The sequence below is a fragment of the Kogia breviceps genome, chromosome 8 (assembly GCF_026419965.1).
Source record: "Kogia breviceps isolate mKogBre1 chromosome 8, mKogBre1 haplotype 1, whole genome shotgun sequence".
In the NCBI taxonomy this organism is placed as follows: Eukaryota; Metazoa; Chordata; class Mammalia; order Artiodactyla; family Physeteridae; genus Kogia; species Kogia breviceps.
This window is the reverse complement of record NC_081317.1, coordinates 44,565,030-44,589,328: the sequence shown is the minus strand read 5'-3', so window position 1 is coordinate 44,589,328 and position 24,299 is coordinate 44,565,030. Positions and strand designations below refer to the sequence as shown.

General features: G+C 32.1%; 1 long non-coding RNA gene across 5 annotated transcripts in view; it reads right to left on the bottom strand.

Annotated features, from left to right (window-relative positions):
* Window positions 1-24,299, bottom strand: part of LOC136794663 (uncharacterized) — a 1,213,806-nt gene that overhangs the window by 842,234 nt on the left and 347,273 nt on the right. For 4 of the 5 annotated variants that reach the window (XR_010841734.1, XR_010841735.1, XR_010841736.1 and 1 more), the window contains exons 4-5: window positions 17,585-17,648; window positions 13,693-13,770 (exon numbers count right to left, since the gene is read on the bottom strand). The exons of the other annotated variant lie outside the window; for it this stretch is intronic. This is a non-coding gene — a long non-coding RNA (uncharacterized lncRNA). The remainder of the gene's footprint in view (window positions 1-13,692; window positions 13,771-17,584; window positions 17,649-24,299) is intronic. 5 annotated transcript variants of the gene reach the window in all.

Sequence of the window (24,299 nt, the reverse complement as noted above, 5' to 3'; positions counted from 1 at the left end):
TATTGAAGTTGAGCCCAGCACCTAAGAGGCCGTCTAACACTTATGATGGCTTGTTAAGTACATTTGGCAAGAATCGATTTTCCTAGCATCATATGTCCAGCATGGTGAGAATTTCAGAATTCCAACGTTTCCTGTACGATTTGGGCAAATAATTTATATCTCTAAGACTCAATATTCTTATCTGTAAAATAGGAATAATAATAGTACCTAGTTTTTCACTTCCTACAGTGTGATGTATATCAAATGAATTATAGCATTTGGCATATAGTAATTTCTCAATGAATATTTACCATTGTTTTTAGCACAGGCAGGAGAATTGGGTTATAATGATGATGATGCTGTTACTCTCCTCATGTTAGATTGTGGGTGAAAACAAGTTATATAAAACATTTAAGTTCTTCTAGAAGAAGGTGTTTCTAAGTTAGGGTACTATTTTCAGATGAAAATATTTTATACTCAGGTCGAAAAATATTGTGCATGAGTGTTTTAATATCAGAATTCGTAAAAGAGCTTGAGCAAAAATGATGGGGAAATGATATAAGGCCTTGCTGCTACATAACAGAGATTTGTTTGGAAATCTTTCAGCTTTATTGGTATTTGAAAGGGTTAGAAATTCTAAGAAAGAACCCAAAGGCAGGACTGAGCCTGATGAATATGTGAGGAAAATGGAGTCCACCATTGTTCAAAACAGACCAATCAAAGTAATATTTAAGGAAATGTTTTTAAGAAAGAGAACATGAAATTAGGAAGCTGGAGGATGTAATTATTATAATAATCTAGGCACAAGATGATAAGCCTTAAGAATGGTGTTTTGTTGAATGGGGACAATAGTTTGAAGAGTCATCTCTTATTAAGTCTAGACAGGACTTTACATTTTGAATCAGTGGCATATGGTAGTAAGAAGGTTAATATCCTAAATACACTGGCAATGTTATTCTCAATCAAAACACTTTATTCACATAACTCATAACTATCTGTATTTGATTTAGTGCTGAAATGCCAAACTGGGACTTAAGAAAAATAACTTAATGTCAGAATTGCAAGAGGCTTAAATTGAAAACAATGATCCAATTCAACTCATCATTACTGAAATAAGAAAAATCAAGACACAAAATATACAATTACATGAATATTTGCTTCTCTCCTAGGAACTGAAAATTGTAAGTTGCTGAGGGAGGGACAGAAAAGTATCTGGTACCATGAACCCAGGCAAAAGTCCACTGTTCAGAGGAACAGGTAGGAGCAGACACATCAGCCTTCAGAGAAACTCAAGAAAACATGTCACTCTCTCTTCCTCTGGCCTTGGTCCAGGCAAAGGAATGCTGCTTCTGAGAGGAGGTGTGAAAGCAAAATACTTCTGTACCATCAGAGGGCTGGAATATTTGGGGACCAAGGATCCTGAACTAATGAATGCAGAGATGACTACTTCCATGGAGGGTGGAAAAACCTTAGCCAGTGGTCTAGGACAAAGATACAGGGCTCCTAATGAAAGAAAAGTAAAATCTTTTGCCCCTATGTGTGGGGTAGGGCACTTGCAATGCTACAAAGCAGAGGCATGTTACCACTGAGGATACAGGAGGGGCAAGAAATTATTTCTTACAAAATTCTAATATAGATAAAAGACATAGGTTAGCTCCCACAGGCATGAGAGTTAGGAAGTGCTGGGAATGCACCCCTGTCTGAATTTGACACTGAGTGCCACGAGTTATCCTTTTGACTCCAACATGAATTTCATGCCTGGTTATAAGCCATGGTGTTCTATGGCTAGAGGAGTAGCAAGAATGTGAAGAGATCCTCTCTGTGACACATGTGTACAGAGATTGCTAAAAGCTAAGGGTGCAACAAGAATAATGACGTATACCCTCTAGAGCATCAGGCCCCACAATGGGTACAAGATAACAGCAGCCTACTGCTGGGCGAATTTTAATGACAGCTCACTGAATATTACAATGACCACAGCAAAGACAAACCCACATCAAGGATTAAATACAGTCACTCAACCCTTGCCCTCACCCACACTGGCAGCATGACAACAATAACAACAATAATGAAACAAAAATAATAATGATGAAAATGAAAAATCTGGGCATAAATAATAATCTGACTATTTTTTATACCTGATGCTTTGCATTCCTTTAGAAATTAGAAAACTCATTTAAAAGCAAGTCAAAACAAATATTGTCAACAGATAAATCAACAGAATTGGAAATAACCCAGCTGTTGGAACTCACATGCCAATACTTTAAAATAATAATTATTAAAATGTTACAGGAGCTAATGAAAATAACAGACGACATGCATGGGAAAACAGGGAATGCCCACAGAAATGGAAAAAATAAATAGGTCCAAAGCAAATGTTAGAAATTGATGAAAATATGATGGCAGAGATGAAGAATTACATCTGCAAATTCATTAAAAAACTAGTCAGAACCGAAGAAAAACATCAGTAAATTTTATAATAGGTCAATCCAGTTTATTGAAACTGAAATTTAAAGGAAAAAAGTAAAACAAAACAAAGAAAACAAACAAAAAATCCCAGAAATTCTAAGAAGTGAGTGATAATATAAAATAGACTAAAATACATTTTATTGAAATCCTGAAGGAGAAAACACAGAATGGGGCAGAAAAAAATTTGAAGAGATGAAAGCATTTTCAACATTATTGAAAGTAAACAAATTATATATCCAATAAATTCAGAGAGGCCCCATGAAGGATTAATATGGAAAGTAAACACACCAAGAATAATGATAGTAAAACTGCTAAAAACCAAAGATTAAAAAATATCTTGAATTTAGCCACAGCCAAAAGGGGACATCATCTAGAAGTAAACAAAATCAAACATCACAATAACCTGTTTATCAGCAAATACACAAGTCAGAGCCAATGATGTAAAATCTTAAAAGAAATGAAAGAAAAAAAGTCAACCCAGAATTCTATGCCCATTGAGTATATAGCTCAAAAATAACAATGAAATGAAGACATTTCAGACATTAAATGCTGCAAGAGTTCATTGCCAACAGATTTGCTCTAAAATAAATGTTAAAGGAATTCTTAAGGCAAATGGAATATGGAAACAAATGGAAATTGAATCTGAATAAAGAAATCAAGAGCACAAGAAAGGATAAAAAGCCCAATTCCTTTTCATTATTCTAAAGATAATGTATTGCCTAAGTAAAAATAGTAACTCTATACTGTAGAGTTTGAGAGAATATGCATGATAAAAATAGTAGAGCATATGAAAGAGAAGCAATAGAAATTATACTTGAAAGGCATTTATAGTATATAGGAGTTGGAATAATACAAATTTTAGGTCACTGCAATAAGTTAAAATATATATTGAAACCTCTAGAGAAACAACCAAATTTTTTATAAAGTGGTATACATAGTATTATTTCTAGATAATTTCTAGTTTTTATTTTTTAAAGTAGTTGTTTGCTTTTATATATGCAGTAAGATGATTTCCTAAATATCAACATTTTGAGAATTCATGATGATGACAAATTAATTTCTTTTCATCTAAATAATGTTTTAATAATAAATATAAAAATAATTATTTTAAAACCTTATCCCATCAGCAGGGACAATATGTTAGAAGTAATAATTTTAGTATGGATTGTATTAAAGTTTTCTGTTATTTCCTTAGGTCATTTCAGTTAACTACAGTCTTGCACATAATGTAGATCCAGGGCCACATAATAGTCATATAAAGGAGTGGCCAATATGGGCACTCTGAGGAGAGCTCTCAAACTAAAGAGTTCCTAAGAATGTGTGCCTTTAGTTAAATCCTGCTACAGTTTTCAAAAAGTGACACATTATTTTTTTCTCTGAAGATGAATTCCATAGGATTTGTAAAAAGTCCTTGTATTTTGATCTCTTTTTCCTTTGTAACATTCATGAATATTTGAAACAAAGGCAGATGATTCAGTAGGTTCAAAATCTAAAATATTTTTCTGAGTGTCTGCATGTGTGTTGTCCTGCTCAATTTTTTTTGCCAGTATATTTTATTTTTAGTTCACATCACACCAAATTTCTTTCTTTACTTTTTAGCTTCCTGGTCAATAACTTCCCTAGATTTGTCACACTGAATCTCTCAGCATCATGATCAGTTACTTCAACCCTTAAGGATTCTTCCTGAATTCTTAATCCTTCAAAAGCACAGCATGATCTAGATGTTGTATTAGTCTAGGTTTTCCAGGGTAACAGAACATATATATATATATATATATATATATATATATATATATATATATATACATATATATATATGTGTGTGTGTATATATATATATATATACACATATGTATATATATATGTATATATATATATACACACACACACACACACACACACACACACATATATATATAAATTGATTATAGAAATTGGCTCACATAATTATGGAGGCCAGGAAGTTCCATGATCTCCTGTCTGTAAGCTGGAAGACCAGGTAAGCTGGTGGTATACTCAGTCTGAGTTGAAGGCTTGAGAAACTGGGGAGCTGATGGTGAAAGTCCCAATCTGAGTCCAGAAGACTTAAGAACGAGGAGTGCAGATGTCCAAGGGCAAGAGAAAAACTCAAGCAGAGAACAGCTTCTCATTTCTTCTGCCTTTTTGTTCTATTCAGACCCTCAAGGGATTTCATAATGCCCACCTTCATTTTTGTGGGTAAAGACTCAGTCTACTGGTCACATGCTCAACTCTTCCAGAAAAACCCACACAGACATACCCGGAAAGAATGTTTACCAATTACTTGAGCATTTCTTAGCCTAGTCAAGTTGACATATAAAACTGATCATCATAGATGTGTATGTGAATATAAAATTAAGTAAAGTTCTGGCTAGAATATTAGTTCACTCTGTAAATTACTTTTCTATTATAGGGGTCACTTTTAAAGATTATTGGAATTAATTGTTTTAATAGTGGGAAATTATTAGCCCTAAAAGAGGCATTACTTTGTTCACACCTAACAAATTTTAAAAACAAGACTTGAAAAGATCAAACTTTTTCTAAGTAACTTAACAGCCTTATAGAACAGAGCTCAAGAATATTTATGGGTAAAAAAATATCTAACACTCAACAAAGTGAAATTCACCATGTCTGAAATACAGTAAGACATTTACCAGATTTATAATGAACAAGAAGAATATGGTCCATAATGAGAAAAAGTCTATACATCGAAACGAACTCTGTACTAGCACAGGTTTTAGAAATATCAAACTAGGTCTGTTATGTCATTAGAACAGACATTACAACTGTATTCCAGTTTTCAAACTGCTAGAATGAAGAAAGATCAAATGTATTAAGTAGAGAATATATATTATTAAATATATATTATATATTATATTTATTAATATTATATTAATATATTAAATTATATATTTAAAAAGACATTAGTCAAACTTCTACAGATGAAAAATACAATGTTTGGGATGACAAATAAAATGATGGGAAACAGCTGATTAGACATTGCAGAAGAAAATATTTGGGATCTCAAGTACTTAGCAGGAAAAACAATCAGAAATGAAATAAAGACAGAAGAAAGACCCTCCCCTCAGGGAAATAGAAAAAAGAAAAATCCAGTTAACTGTAGTAAAACTTTAAGTTGCAAATATACAAGTAACTGAACTTTTTGAGAAAATATAGATGAGAGAGAGAAGAAAAACTCTAACCATAAGACATATGAATGATACTACATGAAAAGACATCAAAATCAAATTGCTCAAAACCAGTAATAGAGAGACAATCTTAAAGGCAGCCAGACAAAAATGGCACAGAATGTACAGAAGAACAAAGATAAAGATGAGAGTAGGTTTCCTGCTATAAACAGTAGAAATGTAAAGAAAATGGAGCAACATCTTTAAAATAAAGAAAAAAATACATGTTAATTTAGTATTCTATACATAATAAAAATTTATTTTTTGAATGAAGGCAAAATGAAGACTACTTCAGATACAAAAAATTGAAAAAATTCATTACCATTAAAAGAAATATTGAAAAAGTCCTCATGTAGTTGAAAATGATACCAGATGATTGTATGGATATGAGCAAGGAAACAAATAGCACAAGACATAGTAAATATATAATTGTTTTTATTATAATTTAAATGTCTTTAAAATATAATTATTTCAAAAAAATAAAAACTATATATGTAGAAATAAAGTGTATGGCCACAACAACACAAAGGTTATGAGGATTGAAAGAGGAATATACTGTTATAATGTTTTTATATGTGGAATGGTTTACTATCACTTAAGGTTAAACTGAGGTAAGTTGTATTCTGTAAACCCTAAAGCAACCACAAATTTTTTTTAAGTTATTAGCTAATAAGACAACAAAGGTGGTAAAATTGAATCATAAGAATACTCAACAAAAAAGAAATCAGAAGTAAAGTAAAATGGAAACAGAGAACTTACAGGACAGATAGAAAGCAAATAGTAAACCAGTAGAATTAATCCTAATCGTATCAAACACCATGTTAAAGGTAAACGATCTAAGTGACTGAATTAAAAGGCAGAGATTGTCAGATTGGATAAAAAGCAAGAACTGACTATATACTGCCTACAAGAAAGCACTTCAAGTAGAAAAACTAAATTAGGTCACATGTAAAAATACGGAAAATATGCCATGTTAACTGTAGTCATAAGAGAATTGAGTAGCTATATTAATATCAAGGTAAATTTCAGATCAAAGAACATTGTCAGGGATAAAAGTTATCTCATAATATTTAAGGGGTTAATTCAGCAAATAAACAAAGTGATCCTAAGCATTTACTCATTCAATAACAAATCTTTAAAATGTATGTAGAAAAATGAATAGTCTTTTCAACAAACACTGCTGGAACAATAGAATATTGAAAAAAAATAAATAAATTTCAATCCAGACATCACATTATATACACAAAAAGACTCAAAGTGGGCAATACACCTAAATATAAAATTTTAAAGTTAAAATGTCTGTGAGAAAACATAGGATACAATTTTGTGACCTTGGAGTTAGGCAAATATTTCTTAGATTTGATATCAAAAGCATGATCCATAAAACACAACTGATAAGTTGAAGTTCATCAAAGTTAGTAGCTTCTGCTCTTTGAAAGAAAATTAAAATTCAAGCCACAGACTGGAGATATATTTGCAAATCATATATATGATAAAGTACTTATGTATCAAGGATGTATAAAGAACTCTCAAAATAAGTAAGAAAATGAACAATCTAATAAAATAGGTAAAGATATATGGATGGCAAGTACATACATGGCAAGATGCTTAATATCATTAGTCATTTAGAGAAATGCAAATTAAAACCACAATGAAATATCAGTATACCCACTCCAAAATCCAAATACATATATATATATATATATATATATATATATATATATATATATATATATAGAGAGAGAGAGAGAGAGAGAGAGAGAGAGAGAGAGACCAGATCAAATGTCAGTGAAGATGCAGAAGGATAGGAACTATTATACACTGCTGGTGTGAACGTAAAATCTGCAAACACTTAGGAAAATGGTTTGTTAGTTTATTTAGTTTTTAATTAAACACATCCCTACCATTAATCTATTCCATTTCTAGTGGAAATGAAGGCATGTAATCAATCATATGTCCATTCAAAGGCTTATACATAAATGTGCACAGCAGTTTCATTTATAATAGGCAAGAACTGGAAACAATCTGTATGTCCATTGACAGATAAATATGCTCTTGATAAGCACACTGTGGTATATGTATATAATAGAATAGTACTCAGCATTAAGAACAGAAATAATGATACATGTACAGACATAGCTTAATCTCAAAATAATTATACTGAGTGATTAAAACCAGTAAAAACAAAAGATACATATTTTATGATTCTATTTATATGGAAATGTAAACTCATATATGATGACTAAATGTGGATCAGTAGTTGCCTGAGGATAGGGTGGGGATGGGCAGAAGAAAGGGAACAGAAAGGGAATGAGAAAACTAATAATATGTCAAAGACTTGTTCATGAATTTTTTATATCTGCTTTATGAATCAAATAATAATACATTGTACTAATAGTAATTATATAGAATATTGCCATATTTGCATATAACTATAACTAACCCTGATCTTACACTAACTGGACATCTTAAGTCAATTATGACTTTGTGAATGAGGGAGGCATTGTGAAATTTAAAAATTGGACCAGTAAGAAATAATGTAGAGGGCTTTTGATAAAAGAAATAATGGAACTTATTTTTTCTTTATTACCTGAACTATTGTAAAATCTCTTCTATTCTTTACAATTACCTCTGTTTGGAAATCAAATTTTAAAAATGTTATTTAAAACAAAATAAATGCACTAACATAAGCTATTTTCCAAAAGAAATAATGGGCATTGTTGCTATTTCCTCTAACTATTGAGATAGCGTTTCTATACCTTTAAAATGAGCTGTGATAGAGAACTGAACTGTTTTCAACTACATTTTTAAAAATAAAATATATTATTTCTTAAAAAGTAGGTTTTAAAATATGACTTACCCATTTTAAAGTCTATATGCCAAATTGAAATAAACTATTCTTTAAAAGCGGTTATTTAATTAATCATATAGGTCCTAATTTCCTCTTAAAGAATTTATTATCAAGTTGTAATTAGTACAGTTAACTGCTGAGAAACATTATCAATCCTTTAGTGCATATATGTGGAATTTAGAAAAATGGTACAGGTGAACCTATTTGCAAAGCAGATACAGAGACACAGATGTAGACAACAAACGTATGGACACCAAGGTGGGAGGCGGGGTGGGATGGATTGGAGATTCAGATTGACGTATGTACACTACTATGTATGAAGTAGATGGCTGATGACTGCCTGTTGTATAGCACAGGAAAAAAAAAAAAGAAGGTAGAGTCTGTTTGTAGGACATATATTAAGTTAACCTTAAAGATGCATTCCAATATACAGTAGGGGCAGACAAATACTGTTTGATTCCATTTATACGAGGTACCTAGAATAGTCAAATTCATAGAGTATAAAAGTACATTGGTAGATGCCAGGGGCTGGGGGTGTTGGGGGGGGCTGGGGAGGAGGAATGGGGATTTAGTGTTTAAAGGGGACAGAGTTTCAGTTTAGGAAGTTGAAAAATTTGGGAGATGGATGATGTCACCAGGTCACCATGAGTTGCACAACAACGTGAATGTACTTAGTGCCACTGAAGTGTACAGTTAAATATGGTTAAAATAGTATATTTTATATTACGTGACTTTTACCACAAGAAAAAAACATTAAAAAAAAACGGACGACTTTACAAACCATATATACTGCAGTCCAATTTGTATCACTGGCTTTAAACCTCAGATAATTGATACTCCATGTTGTCAGTAAGCCTATTTCACAAAATTATATTGTTATGCTTTGGATTTAGTCTCAGTTTTCCAAAAACCTGCATAGTTCAGAAAATACCTCATATTTTCTTCCCGGATCATCTCTTTCATGTCCCTCTCCACCCTTGTCACTATCTGCACTGAGCAAACTGCCTAGGAGCTCCCATTACCTTTAAAATGTGAAAACAAAATTGACTGAGGGAGGCAAGCCAGGGAAAGTCTGCTTTGATTGACCTACGACTGTGGTCAGCAGCAGTCACCACGGAGCATAGCTTTCTGTATTCTGATAAAATTCTGAAAAAATATTGCAAGAACTCCCTCTTCCTGGAACTAAAAGACTCTCTAATAACTTAAGAGATTAGTTCATTTAAAAAAAATTGCTATTAAATATGTTAAAATAATATGGATGTAAGTGAAAAATAAATGTTACCAGATAATCAGAAAACAGAGCTGATATATATATATATTCACAGTTCTCTCTCAATTTAGGACATTGGAATTGACATATATACACTAATATGTGGAAAATAGATAACTAATAAGAACCTGCTATATAAAATATAACTAAATTAAATTTAAAATATAAAAGTAATATTTATTTAATATAAAATCTGTAAGTGAATTGCAATTATGCATATTAAGCTTGAATTTTATATTCTTATTTATGTTTAAGTAGAAGAGATGCTAATTTAGAAAAAGCACTTCCACTCTGGTTAATTCTATAGATTAGAGAAACTGAGTGAAGTTAGTGTTAGTGAGGAAGAAATATTTTTCTACGCTTTTATTCTGCCTAGAATTAAATTGACATGAGACACATTAAGAGGAGAAAATCAAACCAAATTTTAATAACATGTATACATGGGAGAGACCCAGGAAAACTGCGTAACTTGCCCAAATGGCAGAAACCCTCACCTTAAAAACCACTGTCAGCTAAAGACAAAAGAAGATATTGGGGGTGGTGGTTTGGGACTTCAAAGGGGAGGAAGGCAATTGGCATGGGGATAGAAAAACAAATTTAGGTAAATAAATGTTTGCTGAGCCATGCAGAGTCAATGGGACACAGAATGGACTCTGATCTCTAGGCCCCTTCCCCCACTACATCTAGCTCATATTCTTTGTGGATATCTCTGGTGATGGCTCCATTCCAGGAATTGGCCCTCATTCTGAAATTTTCTTATGCAATTAGATGGAAGGTGTAAGTTTCTTCCTAAATCTTTAGGACCTTGATTGCTTTCAGCTCAAAATAATCCTCATGTCAAAGAAACATTTTGGGGTAAGAAGTTTCCCTCCCCTACAACCAGTCTATTTCTGCACCTCATGTACATGAGAACGAAGGAATGTGTTTAATTATGCTTGGATGAAACTGAAATGTAGGAGTTCCATGAATGGCGTACAATGGATTTGACAACTAAGAGTTGAGATTCATCATTAAAACCAGACTTGGGAGGAACTATCTAACTACATTACATCCTTTAATACCTGAACATTTGGGCATTCATGAGTTCAATCCCAAAGAACCAACTAGTGGTATGCCCTTATTATTTACAGGAAGCTAAGGTTTTTCTGTCCACTGTTTCAGCTAAGTTCCTTTCTCCTTAATGAATGTAAGAGTTTTGTTCTTGATGTGACAATGCTCTCCAGGCGTTAGCAATTCAGAAATAAAACATTTTGACTTTAAAAACAGTTCTGCAAGAGTCCTGGGAGTAGAGAAAGCACTAGAGGCAAAGTGAAGCTGCTGAGGGAAAAAGCTTAGCTGTTCTTCGGGCAGAAGCCCCAACTACTCCAATACTGGGGAGAATGCCGACTTATCACTTTACGTCATCAGTTCAGTACCCCTGAGAGAGTACTAGTAAAACTTTGGGAATAAGTATTACTAATTTTTGGCAGTTCTTCCAATATTTAGCATCTGCTGACTCTTAAAATGCATGTATGGCAATTACATTTCTTCAAGAAACTATTCTGTACTTAATACTCACCACTTATTTCAGAGAAAATTCAATTGAAAGTAGGAAAATAGGTTCCTGTCACCTTGGGAGATGACGTCTGAGGGCAGGAAAATGGGAGGACACCCAAGTCTTTGAACATTCTGGATGGTGTAATGGACCATGACAGTCTTTCTCAAACTTACAAACAAAGACCTTTGTTATTTTCACATTATCTGAAGGCTTTTTCCCTTAGAAATCCCAGGAGCCTCTCCACAGTAGCACTTCACTAATCATATAGAAAGCATGGGCATATAGGGAGAATAAATTCAGATATTAAATCTGAAGTAAATTCTCACTGAGGCACTTAGGAAAGACAAGCAGTTTGTGGAGAATTCCCAAAACACTACAACTGAGAGCAAATATGATTCTTAATCTGAATGCTTTGGAGACTAACAATGATCAGAATATTTTTTCTTCTATGCTCTCCCAGCTGCAAAAAGAAAATACAATTCTCAATATAGATCTCTTAAGTTTGTATGTATTAAATAGCACAAAAGAAAAGGAAGGAAATATATTACTGTTGTGATGTATTGTTGTGTGAAAACAATTTTAAAAAAGAGTCAAGCCCTAGCTAAAAAGAAAAAATGTGTTATGTTTATTGGGGGTGGGTTGTGCAAATTTAATGTTGACAAATATTTCAACAAAATTCCCTTTAATTTCTAGACTCTTATTAATATGAGTTCAAAGACTCATTTAATAAATGAGTAATGCTAGTGATAAAGAAAAAAATGGATAGCTTGAAAAAGAATTTGAATGAGATGGAATTTAAAATTAAACCAACTATACATATTTATTCCCATTTTTTAAGGAAATGGATTTTAGCTACAGTATGAGAGACTTACTCTGAATTAAGAATATAACCTTCTATACAAGTATCAAATCACTGTATTGTAACCTAAAATATAATGTCATATGTCAATTACATCTCAGTCTAAAAAATTTAAATGTATCCCTAAAATAAGGGTTGTCTAAAATAGCTTACTAGGATTTTATGTAGAGAACTGTAGTAATAGGATGATGGCCTTTAAAACTACAATAAATTCTAAACTTATTAAGAAAGAATTAACACTGAATGCTATTTGATGTGGCAAAGAGTGTAATGCAATGGCAATATGAAGTAATAAACAATATACATATTTTTCTCTAGCTACATTCCTTTCATCTGGTGATTTTTTTTTTCCTTTTTGGGCCATTTGGCATGAAGGCTTCTTTGCCCCAAAAGTCAGTAACCAGACAGAAAAGAATCAGAAAAAAAAAAAAAATGTATCAAGTATTAGACTTAGTTTAAAAAATAATTTCTTAACTATAGAGTAAATATATTAAAGAGAAAAATTAAGTCATTTGTCCTGATTTCCTTCCTTTCAGCTAAGGAATAGCATATTCTTCTGGGCTATTGGGGAAATAAAAATCAAAAGCAGAGAGACAACAGACTTCATGGTATCAGAATTTTAGAAGAGAGGAATGAATTTTCTCTCCCCCTGAGAATTAGCTTCTCTGGGAATAGTGATAGGACTCTCAAAGAAGTGGCATCCACAGTAGACCTACACCTCAATCTCACGTGGATACATGGGAGATGGAACCTTACTATAATTATTGTTTGAGCCAGTCCAGCTTTCATTCAGCAGAACAAGGAATGATACACTGATGGTGCCAGAGGCAAAGAGGGTCAAAGGCAACACTATTATTTTTTCCTGCAAACCCAGATTGGCAAAGGAGTTAGAACTAACATTATATACTCCAAGGATGTAAATTCATAATAGATAATTAGAAAATATCATCTTATGAATGGATAAAGATGATACACACACATGTGTGGACACACACACACACATACACACACACAGTGGAATACTACTCAGCCATAAAAAAGAATGAAATTTTGCCATATGCAGCAGCATGGATGGACTTGGAGGGCATTATGCTAAGTGAAATATCAGACAGAGAAAGACGAATACTGTATGATATCACTTATATGCGAAATCTAAAAAATACAACAAACTAGTGAATATAACAACAAAGAAGCAGACTCAGAGATATAGAAAACAAATTAGTGGTTACTAGTGGGGAGAGGGAAGAGGCAATATAGGAGTAGGGGAGTAAGAGATACAAACTATTAGGTAAAGAGTAAGCTACAAGGATATACTGTACAACATGGGAATATAGTAAATATCTTCTAATAACTATAAATGAAATATAACCTGTAAAATTGTAAATCACTATATTATATACCTGTAACTTATATTATAAATCAACTATACTTGAATAAATAGAAAAATATTATCATAGTGAAAGCAGATACAATGCAGTATGGTAGACTATAAATTAAAGGACCAATTAGGAATGCAAATACCTGTGTGGAGGGATAGCCATACTTGAGCATGATCTTATCTAGCCATGTGCACACAATGCCACAATGTCACTGAAGCACCTGGAATTTAGGGACCTCCTTAAGTCAAATACTGGGTAATAGGAATTTGAAATAGACTGAGTTTACTGGCTAAGAAAATTTTAAATTGACTAAGAAAATCCTGATGTTATTGAATTTATCATTATATAATGAGTACTCTATTTTTGGACAAAATACAGGCTTGAAACTTTTAAAAAGATAAAAGTTCTGTTTCTATATAATTGAATTTATGACACAAGAAATCCATCAGCAAAGTATAATGATAACAACACATTAAATAATGTAACTAATATTTATAGAATGTGCCAACTTCTAAAGTATTCATTTATATGCTTTTTGAAATAAACCATAAGACAAGTATCATGATTACATCCATCTTATATAGATAAGAAAACATTCTCAGAGAGGTAAAATATGTAATTATCCCAGACTACTAAGTAGACAGAGAAACAAGGTTTTGAGCTCAGGTAGTTTGACTTGAGACTGGATTCCTAAGCACCATGTTTTGTACTATTATAGATGAAGTGATATATTATGAACTAAAACTGAAAATAAAATAACAAGTGTAATTGGTAACACAGATGTAAATTATGTGGTGTTACTCTATTACATATAGGCATTTATAATAAACCACAATATCTTGAAACCTTGTTCAAGTTGTTTATATTTTTAATATACCTGGAGCCTTAGAAATAGAAGGCAAGGTATCTTCTCCTGAATACTCAGGGCCCTTGTTTGTTCTCAGTACTTTTTTTTTCCCATAGTTTCATGAGATCAGGACCTTGAAATCACCTAGGTGAAGATGCGTGATTGGGATGAGAAAGCCATGGATAAGTACTAGCTTGCTTGTTCATTTGTGTTTTTAGATTTAAAAACTGTTGAATAATAATTTTATTTCCTGAGATAAAAAACTGTGAAAAGTATTAGCATTGGGTAGAAGATATAGCTTCCCATTTTAGGAATTTAGCATTTGAGGTATCATTGATATATGCAAGTAGAATCATCCAGTCACAAATTAATGCAAAATTTCAAGTTCAGGAGAGCAAGGCATAGAGTTGAGAATAGATAAGGCAGCTCAGAGAAAAATACAGAGTGTGTAAGGCTGAGGAGGTTAGGACAGAGTCCTCAGGAATAGGAATACTGGAGAAGTGGGCACATGAGGATAAGCTGTTAAAAGAGACTTAGAAGTGGAAAGCACAAAAGGGAAGCTAGGAGAGAATGAAGACCCTGAAGTCAAGAGATGAGAGAGTTTCAAGGACAGAGTATGGTGTTTTGCACACAAATCCTGAGAATTTGAATACAATAAGTATAGTGTGTTACAATTACTGACATGTAGATCGATGGCGATTTTGTGAGACTAACTTCAGCTGATTTATGAGTACAAAAGAGAGAATTGAATATATGGGCTATTGAGTAGGAGATGGAGAAATAGATTAAGAAATTTAGACTAAATCTATTATATTTTAAAAATACCAAATGAATGGTTTTGCCATATTTTCCCGATTCTGAAATTTTGAACACTGACCATCAGATCACAAATTCATTTCCCAATGCTCCGTGTGATCTCTGTTCTTCCTACTATGTGAAAAGAGGGTGAGTGTACCGTATTTATAAAATTGTGTTCCAGATTTCCTTCAGGCTTAGTTAAGAAAATGACAAACATGGGATTTGACATAAGATTGATTATTCGGTGAGTCGTAGAAGCAATCTTTTGCTAGAGGTGAAGATGGTAGTAAATTAATATCATTAATAAAGAAAAATATTTCTGACTTTTTAAAACTAAAAGTGCCATTTCTTAAAAAGTTTCCAAGTCTGCATAGCATATTATAGTTTGATTAGTATGCAGGAGTGATATTAAATAGATTTTTAACAATTATATTTCATCTTCTAAGCTTTATACCCTTCAACCATAAGTATCTTGGATTGCCTTTGAAGACTTCTAGAAGTTCTTAAAATTTGGTGGGGGGGGAATTAAAATAGAAATAAATGCTGGCATACAACAGTTCTTGGTATATGATGACATTTACCATAGAAAAAAATACATATAATGCAAAATAAAACTCAATAGATATCTCTGATCTTAATTTCCATTTTTCAATTTTCTTAATTTTATAATTCCTTGAGAAACCAATCACATTCAATCTGCACATTATAGGGATCTTTCTTTCCACCTCCATCCTTCAAAAGCCACTAGATGTATAAGATGCCCAAATTCATGAAATTTTTAAAAAATTACAGCTTCTTTAAATGTTAATTTGCTTATAAATACTTAATTTTAACTCAAATCTAATCTCTTTCTCTAAGTAATATTACCGCTAGAAATAGCAATGAACTCAGTTAAAAATAGGATGATAACACATTTTATAAAATAGTTCCCTATTTTCTTTTTACTCTTCCTAGGCATTTGTTTCTGGCATTTTAGGATTTGGTCAACTTGAAACACTTTTTTTTTTCTCCCCAAAATAGTTTGAGAACAGATGTTGAGGAGGTTGAAAATTACATCAGCCCTGGAATGCTTGTTTCTCCCACAGAATATTTTTTGGGTGTTTGCAGACTTCAAAGCATGCTACAGTTAGGCTTCACAGTTTCACCTTGTTGAACTCTAAGATTCATTTTCACAAGTTCTCATTTCTTTGTTCTAAACCAATTCATACTGTAAGAGTATCTTGGCCAATTTGAGAAGTATAGCGAACTTTCTTTTTTCTGTATGCTCTACATTCTCCCCCTCATACTATTTCTAGCACTTTGCTTTTTCTTGGGAAAAGTGTCTTTCCCTTTTCCAATTGATTCTGCCTTTTCTATCAAGCATTAGTCCCCCTCCCCCTAACCAACTCCACCTGGAATCTTGACTCCAGCCTTGCTGTTTATATTACTTCCTATGTCTGGTATAATGACTGGTCCTGGGGACGGTACCTGACTCAGGGAGGACCAAACACAGCCTTCTGATTTTTCACTGGGATTTATCTATATTTCTTGAAAGAAAAAATCTTTTCTTCCCACTCCCCCAACTGTAAATGCTAGCTGGAATTGTATACAGTTGGGACATTTGGTACAATGTCCCTTGAATTTTTTGGGAAAAAAATTACTCAGTTAGGAACAAGTGAGAATAAAACAGTCCAGAGTAAAGCAGTCCAGAAATATCAAATAAAAGAGAAAGAGCCTCAGTGAAATCATTTGAGCTCCTTATTACTGAGTCATTAGGCATTAAAATCAGTTTCGTATACAAAAACTGATTTTACTCCTTCAGCAGACTTGAGATGTATCTAACTTGCAAATAGAAGATTCTACACTAAATTAGAGCACCAAAGTCCCATATTTCTAAGATGAACCATTCTACTTTGTGCATCTCACTATTAGAATAATATCTATTTGCTGTATTTTATATATACCCTCTTTTTACCTTATCTCTCCATTCTATTATTTTGAGGATATATTCAGGCATTTACATCTTTGTGTATAGGAGCAGTGATAGACACATTTTTGATTTCAGAAAAATGCTGTCTGAGTATTTTTTGGTTTTCATTATTTTGATTATAAATTATCCCAAGGATCATTATTTTTTCATTGTTAGAACTTTAATTTTTCTAATGAAAAACTTTTATAGTCAACATGTGTTTTCCTTGATTCTGTACTTCAATTTACATTTTAAATACATTTTTAAAAAACTATACATATTGAAAATCTGTATCATATACCCAGACCCAAATCTCTCTTGATATAAACCTATTGTCTTTATTTTTCATAGATTTTAATTGTGAACTATATATAAAAGAAATTTTTGTCAACTTATTGTATTTTAACATGCCAGAGCTTAATTATCTAGGCAAAGAATTACCTCATAATAATTCCTCATATTGGGCTTTCAATCTAATCACAATTCTTTTAAGTGATCATCATTCCTGTAGAAAAATAATAAAATACAAAATAAATATTTCAATTTGATTTATCTCTGTAACTCAGAAGATAAACTATAGTCTGTAACATCAATGTATAAAAATAAAAGTTATTTACTTGAATTATCTTTGAAAATTAATGGACACATAATCAGAAAAGCACTTATTTTTGTGAAGATCCTCTATAAAATGTAAACCCTAACTAAAAAAGTGGACTTACACCGTATCTAGTTAAATTAAATATCCAGGTTTTAGGGGAAAAATAGAATGCAAAATTTTAAGAAAACTTTACCAGTTAAAATCTTTCAATGCTTTAAAGTAAGTAAAAACAATATAATCTATTAGATATGACCTTAAAAGAAACAATATTTGTGTGCTAACATCAGGTTTGCCATGACTTATGGCCCAAATGATTTCATCAAAGCCCTGTGTTGTTGCTGTTTTTTTTTTTTTTTTCCTTTTGTTTTGTTTTGCTTTCATTTTCTATTTCTGTTCTCTCACTAAAGCTGTTCCAGTTAGGTTCAATTTTTTTGTGGTAAAATATCAACCACTTCTCTGCCCCTCCATTTCTTCTTCTTGGTTGCCTATCTATGAAGAAATAACCATGGCCTGGAGAAATCAGTTTACTTGGGTTTGATTCAAGTGCTCTAATTTTACGAACTGTCATAGAAATCTAACAGAAAAGGATGTTCTGAGAAGAGGACTTAGGATAGTTTCCAGATGAATATCAGGTCCTAATAACCCAAAGGAAAGTGAACATACAGAAAAGGGCTAAACTACAGATATCCACTACAAAAGAGAAAGAGAAGCTTCTGGTTAAATACAGGCATCTCTGCTCTCTTCTGTTAATGCAGTTTACACAAAAAACCTTGTCTCAGGGCTGCCTAAGGAAGTCTAGAAAAAAACCACATGTTATGTTTTGTGGACATACAGTCCCTGGTGAAAAATACTACTGTTTTATTAACTCACTCCCAATCCCTAGAGCAGGGCATATTTAGGCAACCTTTCCCAAATTTACTTGACAGTTACTAAGAGCACTTACATATGCGGCATCATTGCACACAGACATTCCTTTGCCTGAAAAATTCTTAACAGTGAAATCATAGTACTAGATCAAATAAAATAGGGAGGTCTGTACATTTCAAGAGATGGTATATTTTAAGGACTTATTTTAAAAGAAACTGGCTTTATCTTAAAAGTTCCTCCATATATCTTACATATGCCTTTATATATCCTTTATAAACAAATTTATGCTTATGGCCCTCAAAATATCCCAGTTTTTATCTATTTCAGAGTGTTGATATAATTGACTAGATTATTTAAACTAGACCTCTGAAATAAAAGATATTTATATGTCTCAATTTTAGAGGAAAAAAAAAGACATTCTCCCAAATAGAAGAATGCAAAATCTTTATCCAGCCAAACTAAAATCACTCCCACTTGCTGTTAATATTCCACAGGTTTTATAAGGTCAGCAAAAAGAGATCATTCCACAGTAAACCTTGATGGCCAAAAGTATGTACATTACTTAATACCTATTAAGCCTACATTTCTTATGAAAGACAACACATATTTTGCTCAGAAATTTTTTTAAACCAATATATAACACATAATGTTTTACACATCAAATCCATCAGTTGCAACACATCTATTGCCATTTTTCAACCTGAAAATCTGGACTTTTATCACTACTCTTCCTTCTTCTTAGTCCAGTTTCTCATGCAAAATAAAATAACCTAACAATGAGATATCTTAGTATCCTTTTCATGAAACCATCTCAAGTGCATTTACCAGTTTTAAACAAACAACATTTAAACTTTCTATGTTAATCATTTTAAATCTAGTAAATTTGGCAATATTATAATTGCAAAACCTCTCCTTTTCATAAGCTAGGCAGTCAATGCAGAGTGTAACTTCTAAGCTAGTTAACATAAAACAGAGAAGTAAAAATTATGAAGTAGTATTTACAAAAAAAAAATCATGATTCAAGTTAAAAAGAATACATATTTTTTGATCTATATAATATATATGCTCACATGTATATTACACAAATGAAACATGAATATTCATGGAGTATATTATATTTTGTTACACAGAAATAAAGTGATCAAAAATATATATATGACTTAAATGCTTTGAAAATAACTTTATTTGGGTAATATTGTTATATAAATGCTATGTAATTGCTGACAAAAATAAAAATCTCATTTCCTGTATTCAAATTAATTATATATTGAATATATTCAATATATGTATTGAAAAATTGAATCACGAATGGCTTAGGAAAGAAGGCAGAAACTATTCAAAGTATTTTATTATAAGGAAATTGAATACAAATTATGTTTTATGTGATAGAAGGAATTAATAGGGAACCCAGAGTTTTGCAACAGCAATAAGTGCCTATCATCTTTAGAGCTGGAGGAACAGCAGAAGTTGCTAGAACACAAAAGCAAGGCCATACGATGAGGATTGGGGCCATGGTATGAGTGACTGGCTATGGCCTGATATGCCACAGTGAGTAGAGACAGGTAAGAGAGGATTTAGGTTTTTTCTCTCCCCTTGCCCTCTTATATTTGCAAATGCCTTCTATTAGCCTATCCAGCAATCTGAGTGCACTGGAGACTGGAAGGAAATGTTATGTGTGATAAAAAGCAGAGCAGGAGAAGGTTAGGTGTATAGCAAACAGCATAATAAATGTCTATTCTAGGGGAAAAATAAAGAATGATAAGCCACTTCCAGATATCTGGAAAAGTTTGGAAATTGGCCAAAACAATGACTAACGGCCACTCTGAAGTGTTTTAAGGCCCAAATAATTCACACTCCTTTCTGTAGTAATTTACTACCTAGCTGACTTGGTTAGGAGACAGCATTCTGTGGGTGTGGGGAGCACCAGACTGTATCACAGATCTTGACTGAAAGCTCAATTCTCAAAGTAGTCCTATTTTGAAAACAGAATTCACTTACGACCAGATTCTTTCCAATTAAAACAATATTTTTCTAGTTTTTTCTTAAGGAAGAGTAAAAGATTTCTCCTATCCATTTCTATATGTTACAGTGCAATACACACATTATTCTGTTGATTTAAAGGGTAGGTTGAGAAGGTAAGAATTATACAGTATCTGCTTCATCAATACATTTTGATAAATTTTAGAAAATAAATTAACCTTATGACAACACAATAAATCTAAGTAGAAAATTGGCAGGGCAAATGCTCAATAAATATTTCAGTGTAGATGAATTGATAAATTACAAGCTCCAGAGTGATTAAGTCAAACAAAACAGAAAAAGAATTCTTGACTGGGAAAGCAGGTATTACTGTTATAGGATTTTTTTTTCTTTCTCTCTTTCTCTTTTTTTTTTTTCATCTCTTAGGTATAAAACAGTGATATTGAAAATCCTCAAGATAATTTATTTAAATTGAATCTTGGTAAGCTAAAAATGAATTTTTCACATACTATCAGTATGAAGCAACCTGGAGAGGGAAATATTAGAACTTATACACAATATTATTCTCTGGCTCATCACAAAAGATTTTCCAGAAGCTAAAATAAGGAGTAGCTGTGAAACATTTATCAAATCAAAAAGGAATACATTAAACTTTAAATATTTAACATTATTTTTCTAAATAAAATATGTAGATAAAGTTCAACTTACCAATTGCTTTTCTGTGGTGTAGTATATTATTTAATTGACCATATTATTAATTCATAAAGCTCTTTTCAAACTTTCTTTGTCAGATAGGTTTTTATTATAGCCTGAAGTTCTTTAATGAAGTTCACTGTCCAGAATGATATTCATATATAATGGAAGAACTGACCAATCATGTTGTTTGAAAAACTAAAACCCTACACAAAGGCAGTTTCTTCTGTAGATGATGGCACCGCACACGGTATTTAAGCTAATGAGGGTATTATCATCATTTTAACATGAAATACTGCTAGCAATTTCCTATTCGACAACATCTGATGAATTTGCACATATTTAGTCAATATATATGAAGGTAGAGGAGTCTATCAAATATCCTGTCACTTGGTGGGGGGAAAATAAAATAAAGATCATTGTAAAGAGGGAATCAGACATACATTATATACCCTCAAGAAATTTATGATTCAACACTGTGTTTTAAACTAAGGAGCCAGTTACATATCAATAAAACTTATGTATAAATGAATTCTTTAAAGGCTTTACCAGGTGATAAAACTTTTTGTCACAATAGAAATAGTGTATATATCTGTGTTGACCAATAAGGTAGCTACTAGTTATATGTGGCTATTTAGCACTTGAAATGTGGTTTGTGAAACTCAGCAAATGAATTTTTAATTTTATTTAATGTTAAATCATTTAAACTTAAGTAGCCACATGTGGCTAGTGGCTACTATATTGAAAAGTTCAGTTCTAAGAAATAGTATGATATCAGGAGATGTACGAGTTGTCCAAAGGTATATATCCAAAAGGTATATACTACTTAATATAGGACTAGCAAACATAAAAGCACTCTTACAGGCACAGTTATGACAGATATTGCCAGAACATTATGGCACTCTGTCCGCTGGTTTCTACTGCCTCAGAAATCTTTGTTTAATAAGGCACTTAACACAGTTATGAACAATTAATTGGCACTGGCACACTACATAAAACAAATTTTCCATTTCTAATATGATGCTTCCTAAAATGAAATGTGTATCACAGTAGAAGTAAGGTAGTGATGTTGATTCTTAGAAACATTGAGAAAAGACTTGAAATGATATGTCTCTGACTCAAAAAAGGGAACCTATTCTTAGGCTAGAGAAAGTAAATTCAGAGCTAAGATAATCAGAGAAAGTAATAACAACTGAGTATGTGAAAAAAATAGAAGTTATGGTGGGTTAGTAATATTATATGTTGGCTTTCTTAGGAAGGAAATATGTAAAAATGATAACTAGATGACTCTGTAAGGAAATAAAATTATTTGAAAGGAAGAAAACTATGCTTAACTACACATAATTTTCAGCAAGTATATTTAAAGATACTGTAAAAATAGTTACTAAGAAGAGAGAGAGAGGGCATTCTTATTCCAGTAACTATTAGAGAATTTGTAAAAGACTTATAAACAACTAGAAAATTAGACAAATTATATGAAAAAATAAAATTCATCCATTTTTAGATATTGGACAGCAGGCAATGCAGATTCTAAAGTGGGAAACAAGTAAGGTGGGCTGTCTGCTTGGAGGTACTTTCTGGACCAGGGTGTAAGGTGGGCCCCTCATCCATGTAGAGCACAACATTCCCATTCTAAACAGACAAAAACCAGAGTTTGGCAAGGAGATTATATGTGTATTTTTATTATATGTGTATTACAAAACTGGGCAAAGAATGCCTAGGAGGTAATGAAATATTACTGAAATGTTTAAAATAATACATAACAGTTTACCCAGAGCTGAGAGCAGACCAAGTTCTGGCCATCCAGAGTGGATAGAACTCAAGAATACCTGGGAATTAAGTAGATACCACAGAAAAGTCACATCTTTAGTAATGGGCAAAACTAGCCTTAAAGTAAAGGATATTATATACTCAATCCATTAAAAAACTTTTAAGCGACCCAGAAAAATATGAAGGGGAGGCTGGAGCGAACTTGTGACCAGAAATTATAAGTACCACATATGTTAACAAAAAGCTGTGAAGCACAGACTTTCAAAATTATATCAAATTTCAAATTATATCATTTGCAATAGCATTCTGAAATGAATACAATTTCTTTATACAAAACATTTCATTTTGTAAAATAAAAATATGCAGTATCTGTATGTTAAAAACTACAAACATTAATAAAAAGTCAAAGAAGATATAAACAGTGTTCATGGATTAAATATTAAGATGTCAATTCTCTGCTCTTTGATTTATGGATTCAATACAATCTCAATCAAAATAACAGCAAGTTTGTGTGTGTGTGTGTGTGTGTGTGTCTGTGTCTGTGTGTGATATCAATAATTTGATTTTAAAAGGTATATGAAAAAGAAAAGCAACTAGAATAGCCAAGATAATTCTGAGAAAGAAAATATAATGTCTGAGAGCTTATACTACCTGATTTCAAGACTTACTCTAAAGCTACAGTAATCAAGGAGGTATGGTATTCACAAAAGGGGAGACACTTCGATCAATGGAACAGAACAGAGAGGAAAGAAATTAACTCGCTCCAAAATGTCAACTGATTTTTTATAAAGATGCAAAGGCAATGCACTGAGGAAATAATTGTCTTTTCAAGAGATGGTACTGAGACAATTGGATTTCCACATGCCAAAATAATGACCCATGACACATACCTCACAGTTTACACAAAAATGAACTCAAAATGAATCATAGACCTAAATGTAAAATATAAAATTATAAAACATCTTGAAGAACACATGAAAGAAAATATATGTGACCTGAGGTTTTGTGAAGATAAATTGGGCATTACTAAAATTTTAAAACTTTGCTTTGTGAAACTCACTGTTAATAGATAAAAGATAAGCCAGAAACTGGTAACAATATTTGTAAATCACATGTCTGACAATGGACTTGTATCTAGAATATTAAATAACTCTTAAAGTGGAACAGTAAATGTAAACTAACAAAAGTTGGACAAAAAAGATCTGAAGAGACATTTCACCAAAGAATGTATATAGATGAAAATAAACA